This window comes from Callithrix jacchus, chromosome 11, assembly GCF_049354715.1.
Source record: "Callithrix jacchus isolate 240 chromosome 11, calJac240_pri, whole genome shotgun sequence".
Lineage (NCBI taxonomy): Eukaryota > Metazoa > Chordata > Mammalia > Primates > Cebidae > Callithrix > Callithrix jacchus.
Genome location: NC_133512.1, coordinates 99,281,384 through 99,294,271, shown reverse-complemented (window position 1 = coordinate 99,294,271; position 12,888 = coordinate 99,281,384). Strand labels below are relative to the sequence as shown.

The 12,888-nt window shown below is 45.0% G+C and overlaps 1 pseudogene; it reads left to right on the top strand.

Annotated features, from left to right (window-relative positions):
- Positions 1-11,671: 11,671 nt before the first annotated feature.
- On the top strand, positions 11,672-11,857 carry LOC118144049 (small nucleolar RNA U3; annotated as a pseudogene).
- Positions 11,858-12,888: the final 1,031 nt, after the last annotated feature.

Below are 12,888 nucleotides of genomic sequence, written 5' to 3'. Positions count from 1 at the left end.
GTGGGTAGCTCCTGTCCACAATCAGATCATCCTGACATCTGTGCAGCTCTCAGCAGAGAGGAGACTGGGAGAGGGTAGCTCCTGTCTGCAAGGAGGTCTTCCTGATGTCTGCCTGAGTCAGGCTGAATGGGGGGAGTGTTTATGGGCTCAGAAGGGAGAAAGTACATGCTGATTGGTCCCTGGACGGCCATGGGCGGGCCCAGAAGCAGCACCTTAAGTTCTCACTCCCGGCTGCAGACTCCACCCAGAACTGACAGCCTTGTCCCCAGGCTTCAGGTTATCCCTGGCTTGAAGGTGGGCAGGGACCTGCCCCTTTTTACCCAGGAACCTGTCTGTCTCCTGCCATCAACATGCCATCCATGGTACTCAGGCTGTTCATGCCAAGGGGTGCTTTCAGTCTCATATGGAGCCGCCCTCAGCACCTGCCAGCCTCCCTCCCACACTCTTTGTTGCCTGAAGTCCAGAGGGGGCTGTGGCAGCATGTCAGCACCGCCCTGAGCACATGCACACTGGCTGGGTCAATAGCACCAGGTTTGGCTACAGGTTTGCTCCACATCAGAGCAGGTGCTGGATACGGGGAGAAGCCAGGGAGTGACAGCAGGCACTTCCAAGCCTGTGGGGGTAGGGCGGGCTTCCTGGTCCCCCAAGAGTGCAGAGATGCCGGGGCCTGGAACTGCAGCTGGACAGCTGCAGCTGTGCCCGAGGAGCCTGGGCTCCCACCTGTTTGTGGCCCCCAAGAGCACGGGAAAACCAAGGCCTGGAGCCTGTTCCCAGCTCCTGCTGGCTTCCTTGGGGGGGCACAGCCCCGATCACACCCTCCTCCCCCACTGCAGCGGGCATCTTCACAGTGGCTGCTCCAGAGGGCCACCACTACCATCACTAATTCCCTCTTTCAGAATTTCCTTGAAGCCTCAGAGGACCCAGCACTCTGTGAGGGAAGAAAGAGAATAAAAACTCCCACCCACTCCCAGATTCAGCCCCACAGGCCTTGCATTTCCCAAGTCCCTGCCTTCTGTATCCCATAGAGACTGTTCCCCTTTAACCATGGTGCTCCAGGTGAGCTAGGCTATGGCAGGGCCTCTATTACCTTCATCAACACCTTTCCTGGGCCAACCTCAATAAACAGTCATCTAAGTTAAAACACTGGGCAGCTATACGAACAAAACACACACACACACACGGAAGTTCCCTGATCCCAGACACACTTTGATTCCAAAGCCAAATTCTGGAGCTGGCTCTGACAGAGGCCACCAAGTCTGAGACCCAAAGTTCAGTGCCTACCTCAAAGAATACAAGACAGAGGCAGACTGGCAGGACTCAGAGGCTCCATGCAACTTTGCCCCTCTTGAAGCTACAAGGCAGGGAATGCCTGAGGCTACCAGGAGCTGAAAGAGGAAGGAAGGACTCTCCCTAGAGTCTTTGCAGAGAGAGCAAAGCCCTGCAGACACCTTCTGGCTTCCAGAACTGTGAGCGAAAGCATTTGTTTGTTTAAAGATGTCCATGTTTGTGGTGATTGGTGATAACAGCCCTAGGAAATGAATGCACCCTATGTCAGGCATCCTTATGGTCGGATCAGCTGGATCCTGGAGGAACTGAGCTCACCTGGGAGCTCTTGTGCCCCTGGCAGGCAGAAGGGAACTTTGAATGGTGACCAATATGCCAGGAAATGGTTATTTATATGAAAGCTGTTGGTGGGAAGAGGAATGGGTTAGAACAGTGGTTCTCAAACCTGGTTGATTATCAGAATCCCTGGGGCTATTTTTAAATATCCAAGTTCTTGGGGCTCATCCACAACCTTATAAATCAGAATTTCTAGTAGTACAGCCAATAATCTGAATTTTTAAGGGTCCCCTGCCATTTCTGCTTGTCGACTTGGTCTTATCTCTATGCCAGGGTGAGAGGGGTTTTACGTCTCTATGATGTATGTGTAACAGGTGCCATCCTGACCAGAAGAGGGCACGGACAATAAGACTTCTGAGCTCTTATCACAGCCAGGAAAGCTTGGGTAAACAGAATCAAGGGATCATGGGAGCTGCTCACACAAAGCTTAAGAGGGGAAGATGCCTTCTTTTAGGGTTCAAAGGGCATTTCTCATTCTTGAAAATGGACAGCAGACTTATCAGGAGGGTTTGGGAGTGGTCTGTGGAGTGAAGAATTAACCTTGACTGAAGATAGGTTTAATATTTTGTGCCCCATCTTGGGAGGTCACTTCTAAGCCACTGGGATGTCCTGGCCAATAAGAATGCCTTTGTTAACATAGGAACTTTGGGCTATGCTAGAGAGTCTCTTCTAACAGTGAGATTCATCATGGGGTTTTGGGGCAATATGGTATTAATTTGACCTCCTGAGGGGCTAGAAACTAAGATCAGCCTTATCAGTGTCAGACATATCTGTATGACCAACCTCCAGTGAAAGTTCTGGATGCCAGGCAGGCCTCAGGCAGGTTGGTGATACTCCATATGTCATATCACACATTGTTGCTAAGAAAAATAAACTGTGCTCACTACGCCACGGAGAGCGTAGTGAGCACTCTGTGCTGAGCACTCTGTGCCTGTCCTCTCCTGGACTATACTCTATGAACCTTTTTGCATTACTAATTTTAATCTATATCATTTCACTGTAATAAACTGTAGCCATGTGGCCGGGTGTGGTGGCTCATGCCTGTATTACCAGCACTTTGGGAGGCCAGGGCAGGTGGATCACTTAAGGTCAGGGGTTCGAGACCAGCCTGGCCAATATGGTGAAACCCCATCTCTACTAAAAATACAAAAATTAGCCAGGTGTGGTGGTGCACACCTGTAATCCCAGCTACTTGGGAGGCTTAGGCAGGAGAATCAATTGAATCCAGAAGGCAGAGATTGCAGAGAGCTGAGATGAAGCTACTGCACTCCAGCCTGGGCGACAGATCAAGACTCTGTCTCAAAATAAATAAATAAACTGTAGCCATGAGTATAACTGCTTGGCTGAGTTCCATGAATCCTAGCAAACTATTGAGCCTGAAGGTGATCCTGGAGATGTTCCCAAATCATAATCATAAATAAAGTTTTCTGACTAGTGTTTCTTCACTTAACAATAGAGCATAATTGTATTTTGTATTACTAATCATTTTCCATCATTTCAATGGCTGCATAATATTCCAATATATGGCTAACCCCCAGCTGACTTCACTATTATTACTGTTCTACTACATTACTTTATCTCTATTATTGGAACTTTAGATAGTATCTGAATTTTCTCTATGGAAATATTGCTGAAAATCGCCTAATTATAAGTAGATCTATTTGTTTATCCATCATTATGACTTTATAATAAACTCCTAGACGTGGGATACTCCATCAAATGGTATGCATATTTGATTCACAGCACCAAAGGGTCTTCCCAAATATTCTACCAGTTTACATTCCTCATACCCTTGACAGTTCTGTGCATTAGCATTTTTCCATTTCTGCCAAATTATTCATTCATATGCTATCTGAATATGAGTTTAATTTGCTTTAATTTGTACTTCATTGATTACTAATGGGGGTGGACAGCTTTTTCAGATGTTTTTATTAGTCCTTTGAGAACTCCCTGTGGGATATGATTATTTAGAAGATTCTTGATCATTTTTTTTCCAGTTTGCACCAATTCACACTCCCACCAGCAGTATTGAGAATTCCTGGTTAGAGAAGGGCTGCACTGGTGTGAGCTGGACTCATCGGAGCAGACCCAGCAGCGAGGCTAGGGTTTGAATAGAAGGTCATTTTCATCATGAAAACTTGCATGTAGTGAGAGGTGGGTATATTCAGAACCTGAGGATAAAGCAGCTGGGTGGGAGCAGAGGATGGGTGGGGATGAGCAAGGAACAGCAGAGATGTGTAGAGGGCCTCAAGGTGGGAAGACTTCAATCACAGCCAGACCACTTGTTCTGTGGGCAGCAATAAGCCACAAATTCCCCATGCAAGGGAAAAATTTACAACTCTTGACTTCCTTGCTTGACCAAATATTTAAATTTTCAACATGTGTGGTATTTCTAAAAAGTCTGTTTTAATTGTTATCTTCCACACACCCAGTCTCCCAAGCCTCCATCTGCTCAACTCTGCTCCTTAGACACACATCTACATCACAGCACCTACACCACCAACAACACTACCATGGTATGTATTGCACACACATACACACACTCACACACACATATACACATACACACACACATATACAAACATATGCACTCACATACACATGCACACACAACATACACACAAGCACATATATACAATCACAACACACATGTACACATACACACATTATACATATACACATACACACATGCACACATACACAAACATACACACTCACATACACACATACAATATATAAACACACAAGCACAAAACACACACATACAGCACACCACATATATGCACATACACACAAACATACACATTCACACACAATAAACACCATACACAATCACACATGTACACATACACAAACACACACAGATGCCTTCCCATACATGCACACATACATACAAACATACATGTGCGCACATCACAGATGCACACACATGTATACAAATATACATACATATACACACATACACACTGACGTATACACACATGCACTTACATAAACATGCACAAACACACACATGCATAAACATACTCATGAATGCACATGCATACACACATACATACGCATGGTGTGCATACATATACATATGCACATACAAACATATGCCTACCCACCCACTTTGCCATCCAGTGGGCCCTTCTGGCTTGAATGTCCTTGCTCCACTTTTTCACCTTTAGAATAAAGATACCTTCTTTATCCTAAGATACCTTCTTTACCCTAAGATACCTTCTTTACCCTAAGATACCTTCTTTACCCTAAGGTACCTTCTTTACCCTAAGATATCTTCTTTACCCTAAGATACCTTCTTTACCCTAAGATACCTTCTTTACCCTAAGGTACCTTCTTTACCCTAAGATACCTTCTTTACCCTAAGGTACCTTCTTTATCCTAAGATACCTTCTTTACCCTAAGATACCTTCTTTATCCTAAGATACCGTCTTTACCCTAAGATACCTTCTTTACCCGAATGGTGTAGGATAAAGTCCTGCGAACCTTTAAGGCCACAATCTCCTTGTTCATATCCTTGGGAGTTCAGCTATAAGCCATACCACAATGTGTCTGTTTCCTTATTAATCTACCTGCTGACCAGAGATTAAGACCAATTCTGCTTTGTGGGTCTCATAGCCGTCAGGAACCAACCTTCCCGAGAACTCTCCAAGCCTTAGTGGTCTGATTTGAGGGTCCATAGACAAGCTTTCCCTCCTAAGAATTTCATACATGTACATTTGCCCAGAAACCAGAATTCTACTTCCTTTGAATCTCAGTGGGTTTCATTGTCCAGCTTCTCCTAACAAATTGAAAGTGCCCTTACTGTCAACCTCTCATCAGTCAACCTTCTGATCATTGGCCCATATCTGAGTGGTGATCAGACAACAGCTCAGCCTTGCCTGAGTGCAGGTGAGTCGGGCAGGGACAAAAGAACGTGCCCACTAGGACTTCACCTGTGTTGCTGCTTCCTGGCGGCAGACTCTGAGGGGAGGGTGATACATGCCAACAACTGGAATCAAAATTTAATCTGGAGGCCAGGCATGGTGGCTCATGCCTTAATCCTAGCACTTTGGGAGGCCAAGGCAGGTGGATCACTTGAGGCCATAAGTTGGAGACCAGTGTGGCCAACATGGTGAAACCCCATCTCTACTAAAAATACAAAAATTAGCTGGGCATGGTGGCACATGCCTGCAGTTTCAGCTACTCAAGAGGCTGAGGCACTAGGATCGCTTAAACCCAAAAGGCAGAAGTTGGAGTGGGTCAAGATCATGCCACCACATTCTGGCCTGGGCAATAGAGCAAGACTCTGTCTCAAATAATAATAAAAATCATAATAATCTGGAAAACACCTGCAGAAGTAGCTCCAGCATGCATATTGGGCCCTGGGTTTCAATTCTCAGTGCATCATATTAAATGTCTCCATCTGCTTTACACTAACCTGTATCAAAAAAGAGAAGAACCGGCATCCTGTGGACGGTAACTGTTGAGAAAGTCTTGAGATATATTTATTGATAAACCAGGCATCCCAGTGAATCTGTTGTCTGTTGGGCCATGTTTTAATAACTCCCATGTCTTCGTCTTAAATCAAATGCATTTCACAGTTTACTTCTGCTCTCCATCCTGTTCCCCCTCTTTGTTCTTCCTGCAGAACTTTATCCATGGCCTAAGCACTGAGGACACAGACCTAAATGCTGTCACCTTTCACAGACTCTCAGTCCCTCCCTCTCAGTCCCTTCCGCATGGTGTTGTCTGCCACTCACGGCTCTTTGTGCGGGCATGTGCAATGCTGTGTGATGCAATTCCCTCACCTTCTCGTGAAAACACACACACAGCCCAGTTGAATCTATCATCCATGCTTGTCAGAAGCAGGGAGGCCTTTGTGCAACTGTCCTCTGGGTTACAGGAAAGACGTGAACATGAAAAATGTGCTTTTAATTGTATTTGCTTGGATTCCTACTCAAGTCTACTCTTAAAAGCCGGAAGAAGGACTCATTAACGGCAATCGTAGCCCCACAACCAGCACTGAGGCCACAGGGATCCATGGTTCTAATTTTTCTTCCTAAAAACCTCTGGAGGCAGCGCCGAAGAGACCATCCAACGCGGGGCGGAGGAGGGCAGTGATCAAGTCAATTTCCGGAAACAAGCCAACAGGTTGCTTTGTGGTTTAAAACAAAAACGTTGATTAAATAAATTAGAGTGTTGGGAACCCTCTTTGTCCAAAGCCCAGTTCCACGGCACTCATACTAAGATGCTTCAATTCAATTCTGCAAGTATTTATGAGCACCTGCTATGTGGCAAGCACAGTGCTTGGCGCTGGAGCTAAAGATGAGTGATAGAGCCTCTTCTCTCTAGAAGCTCATCCTGACAGGCAGACAGGACACACACTAAGTGACTCTACTACTCAGGAGCCTATAGTAGGTGCTAATTTAAGGGTTCAAACAGAGGTGCAGTGGGGAAAGACAGAAAGGAAACAGTAATCAGAGAGGCAGTGGAGTTTAGGAGTCAGAAATTTGAACCCAGAGCCAGTTGACTGGCTCAACGCTCTCAACGATTCGACCTAATCTCCTTAATCCTCATCTTCCTCACCTGTAATATGAGCATAATTCTAATCATGTCTTTATTGTGTTGTTCTTGAAAAGATTTTTAAAACAGTGAATGTGTCCTCAGCACAGTGTCTGGCATATATAATAAGTGCTCAGTGTAAGTATTAGATATCAGGGTAGAATACAAGAACTTCTTTCAAAATTATTATAAAAGGACATTCTATGACCTCTGAATGTTAATTTTGGAAATGTCCTTTTTTCTTTTTTTTTTTTTTTGAGATGGAATTTTACTCTCAATGCCCAGGCTAGAGTGCAATGGTGTAATCTTGGCTCACTGCAACCTCTGCCTCCCGGGTTGAAGCAGTTCTCCTGCCTCAGCCTCCCAAGTAGCTGAGATTACAAGCATGCACCACCATGCCCTGCTCATTTTTTGTATTGAGTAGAAATGGGGTTTCAGCATGTTGGTCAGATCAGTCTCAAACTCCTGACCTCAGGTGATCCACCCACCTCAACCTCCCAAAGAGCTGGGATTACAGGCTTGAGCCACCGCACTCGGCTGGAAATGTTCTTAATTATGGAGGAATCTCAAAGGAGTATGCTAAGTGAAATAAGCTAGACACACACACACACAAAAACAAATGCTATATGATTCTACTCACATGAAATAGCTAGACTGGCAAATTCATAGAGACAGAAAGCAGATCAGAGGTTACCAAGGACCAGGGTGGGTGTAGGGGGTGGGAATGAGGACTTAATGTTTAATGGGTACAGTTTCTGTTTGGAGTGATAAAAAAAATTGGAAATAGATAGTGGTGATGGCTATAGAACATTCTCAGGGTACTTAATGCCACTGAATTTTACATTTAAAAGTGGTTAATAGGGCAAATTTTTACATAACATGTAGATTTAAATAGATAGATATAGATAGATGATAGATAGATGACAGATAGATAGGTCTAACTACAATGAAAAAAATTGTTTTTGGCTTTCCATTGTGGAAGGAACATACATGCTGGTAACCGTTTTCTTACAGAATAAAGTTTTTCTTTTAGTCCACCAAGGCAGTTCTCATAATGAGCACTGCAGGATTCTGGTCCTAGAGAGTTGTCCATTATTCCCTTGGGTGGCCTGCACTGGCTCTTGCCTCTGGCCCTTCCCCAGAGTCCCATTTAAGAATGATCTGGACACTCTCAAACCCAAGCTCTTTCAGAGGTGGTGCTGCTAGTTTCACATAAACAGGCAGACATGTATACATAAGAAAGAGGACGCTGCAGAGCCCGAGAACCTTGCACAGAAGCGTGTGTTTCTGCAAGCCTGGGAGTTGGGAGAATGAATGTAGCCTCTTCTGGGGTATAAGGAAAGACAGAAAGAATGGAAAATGTGCTACTAATCACACCTGGGCCAGTTCACCCTTGGGCACTGTCATGGTTAACTTTATGTGTCAAGTTGACTGGGCCACGGGATGTCTAGACGTTCAGTTAAACACGATTCTGGAAGGGTGTTTATCTGCAAGGGTGTTTCAGGATGAACTCAACATTTGAATTGGTGGACTGAGTGAAGCAGATTGCCCTGTAAATGTGGTGGACACCGTCCAATCAGTTGAAGAACAGAACAGAAAAGCTGAGTAAGATATTACTCCTGCTGGACTGCCTCTAATTGGGACATCAGCTTTTTTCCTGCCTTTGGACTAGAACTGAAACATCAGTTCTTCTGGGTCTCCAGCTGCCAACTCCCTCTGAAGATCCGGGGACTCGCAGGCTCCCTAAGTGCATGAGCCAATTCCTGATAATAAATTTCTGTCTCTGTGTATACATCCTATTGATTCTGTTCCTCTAGAGAACCCCGAGGAATAAAAACATGGTTTACATCCAAAAATGGAGCATATCTCCCCACAGGCTGGGTTTGGGGTAACTTCTCCAAAGTCATGACCTAAATGAAAAATAACTGGCCCAAAAAAGAAAGTTCATCAAAAGGATAGACTTTTTGGAATTTTCCCTTTAAGCCTCTATTGGTTTCTTAAAGCCAAATGAATTGGGATATCACAAAAAGTAGTTTTTATGCTTTTCTGATAAATCCAGAAAAGATATGAGGTTGTCATGGGGTATGGATAGATATAACCAAACCAAATATATATATATTTATATTTACAGGTAAGCACACTGTCCTTTGGAAGCCCTGTGACACTGTGTAGTCACTACCACTCCAAATGCCTCTCTCTTTAAACACCTCTAATAATGCTTCCAGCTCCACAATTCCAAAATAAAGTTCTATGAAATTTATACTAAATGAAAATAGAAGTAACGACGTATTTGTGACTGTGCATCAGTCGACAGATTTATCGATTCATCGCTCAAAGCTTGATATTGGTGCCTACTGATATTTGGCAGCAGTGTGTAACTCAGTTCTTAAGGTTGTCTGATTCTGACTACAAAGCTTATTTGCTTGATGTGAGATCTAATATTTTTACTTTTTAAAGTTTTATCACTTATTTTTAAAGAGACAGGGTCTTGCTATGTGGCTCAGGCTGGAATGCAGTGGCTCTGCACAGGTGCAATCGTAGCACACAACAGCCTCCAACTCCTGGGCTCGTGCCCTCCTCCTGCCTCAGCCTCCTGAGCCACTGCAACCAACTTCATGAGCTGGAACTATAACCATGGATTTCCACATTCTTCTTTTTATGAAAACGCTATCTAAAAATATACGGAGATAACTTTAGAACTTTCTCTTGATAGATTAACAATTTCTAATCTTATCATCAAATTTTAGTTATAACATTTATGTCAAATTCTATGTGAATATCTGTTGGAAACTACACCTCTCCCAGAATGGCACAGGAATCGTGAGTCCTCAGACTCACTTTCCTTTTGGAGCAGGGATAAGGGTCCCTTAAGGGGAGGCCAAGAATCATCACTGGGAAAAAGTGAGAGTCATGTAGGGCTAGAAATATGATTTGGAACAGCAGGATCCAGTAGTTCCTTCAAAGTCCTCAGCAGGCAAGTTCACAAGGTCAGTGTGAAGACTTCACTCCCTTATGGTTAAACAGAGCAGGTTCAGTGAAACTACTGATAAGAATGTGATGGGGCTTCTGTGCCACAGAAGGAGTTCACACACATGACAAACAGAGACAGGATGCCACCACATTTCTCCTGATGACATGTGTGATGAGGTTTCCCACACCTTCTGTAACAGGGGAGTCTCATTCCCATTATTTGACTAGAACCCACCACAATGATGGTAGAAAATGGGCAGGTGGAGACTTATCCTGCAGCTGGTGAAACACAGGTCCTCTCCAAGCCACCATGACCCCAAACTTAGGAGGTAACAGTCATCATCTCAAAATCCACGATCTCCTGATGTGCCGGGGATACTTGCTGAGTGGGAGGAGCAAGTGAGGACCAGGCCCGGGATGAGGTGAATTAGAAAGAGAGAAAACTGTTCTGGGCAGCCAGGGAGGCCCTCTCCACCCTGGCCTTCAGGTGAGATCACCAGCCACTTCGCATCACTCAGAGAACATGAATACCTGGATGTCGCAGCATGAATCTGCACAGGCCAGAGACTCAGGCGTGTGAGAAGTGTGACCAACTTTATTTCTATCTGGAGCCCTGCATGCTGCCTGGTAGCAGAAATGTAATCTGGCCACTTCCTGGTAAATGTTGTCATTCCAGATGATACTCAGTCAGATTTGGGGTCTTTGCTCTCTCCATCTTTCTCCCCAAGGTGGGGTCTGAGTTTTTGTTTGTTTATTTTTGAGACAGAGTCTCGCTCTGTCGCTCAGACTGGAGTACAGTGGCGTGATCTCAGCTCACAGCAATCTCTGCCTCCTTAGGTCAAGCAATTCTCCTGTCTCAGCCTCCTGAGTAGCTGGGATTATAGGCACTTGCCACCACACCTGGCTAATTTTTATATTTTTAGTAGAGACGGGGTTTCACCATGTTGACCAGGATGGTCTTGATCTCTCGACCTCATGATCCACCTGTCTCGGCCTCCCAAAGTGCTGGGATTACAGGCTTGAGCCACCGCGCCCAGCCTGCCTGGCTAATTTTTATATTTTTAGTAGAGACAGGGTTTCATCATGTTGGCAAGGCTGGTCTCAAACTCATGACCAAAGTGTTGGGATTACAGGCGTGAGCCACCACGTCTGCCCAGTAGGGTCTAAGTCTTGGGACAGCTTACATGGCATCCAGTAGTCAGTGGGATAGAAATGCCTACTTCATGGCCATCCCCTATTTCCCACTGGTCTCTGCTGGTGATGTCTCACCAGGTCCCAGTCATGAGATCATCCCCAAGCTGACACTGGCTGAGGCAAAACCATGTTCTTTTCAGATCCCAGGTTGGGTGGAGCCCTCTCATCGCTGCCACCACAGTATTTTGCATAATAAACCATGTGCACTTACTCATGGCCACAAGAAGTTGTGGCTCTTCTTCCTCATGCTCTCAGAGGATACAGTGTCATCTCCGTTGTCCCTGACAGCCATCGGCTTCCAGGACACAGTGAAAAGAGCATCTGCAAGATTACTTCCTCTAAGACTATGCTTTCAGGGATCATTTCTGCAGCTCATTACTAGAGAAGTTTCTCTGAACGTGTGGAGCACTAGAAACCATGAGGAGGAGATGTAGTTTTCACCCCTGAGAGTGAAGTCGGTTCTTGGTGTTTCTTCCTTGCAATTGCCACTTAATTAGATGGTTGACTTAATTGACCAATAAATGGCATAGATCATTTAATCTAAGATATTGGCAGAGATAGCAGTAGTGGAGGTGCATAGGGGTGTTTTGTTTTGTTTTGTTTTTTGAGATGGAGTCTTGCTCCATCACCCAGGCTAGAGTGCAGTGATGCGATCTCAGCTCACTGTAACCTCTGCCTCCTGGGTTCAAGCGATTCTCCTGCCTCAGCCTCCCAAGTAGCTGAGACTACAGATGCCCACCACCACTGATGATTGCTCTTCTTTTTCTCTGGGAAAGTAAGAGGGAGAGAATGCTGTCTGAGAGGTTCCTAATAAAAAAAAATTTTTTTGTTAATTTAAAAAAAAAAGATTGCTTCCTCCACATTCCAGACTGAAGCAGCAAGGGGACTTTCCCTTCAGACTTTCATCTTCCCTGGGCATTGCCTGGACCCGGCAGTACAATGCCCTCTGCCCTCCAATCCCTAAACAATCAAGGGCTCTGTATTATGGTGTCATCGTGACAAAACACCAGGCTGGGTGGCTACAGTCATATTTTCTTATAGCACTGGATGCTGGAAAGTCCAAAATCAAGGTTCCCGTGGGGATGGTGTCTGGTGAGAATGCCCTCTTTGGGTTATAGATGGTCCCTTCCCACTGTGCCTTTACATAGGGGCAAGCGGACATCTCTTCCTCTTCTGAGGACACAATCCTGTCAGATTGGGCATTAATCTTAATTACCTCCTAAAAGTCGTGTCTCCACATTGGGGGTTAGGACTTCAACACAGGAAGTGTGGGAGAATGCGGTTCAGTCCACAGCAGGCACTCACTGAGGCACCTGAACCAGAGCGACTCCATCTTGAGTGAGGGCTAGGAAAAACGAGGCTGGGACTTGCTGGGCTGTACACCAGCAAGTTAGGTACCCCTAGCCTCTAGATCTTGAGAGCTAAGGGAAAAAGTTGCTAATGTTCACCAAACAGACCCAGACTTGGGAGTGTCCTGATACCCCGATATCTTGAGAACAGACACATTCCTAATTATGCTTTAAAGGTTTATATTGATTCTCACAAAATATAGTAATT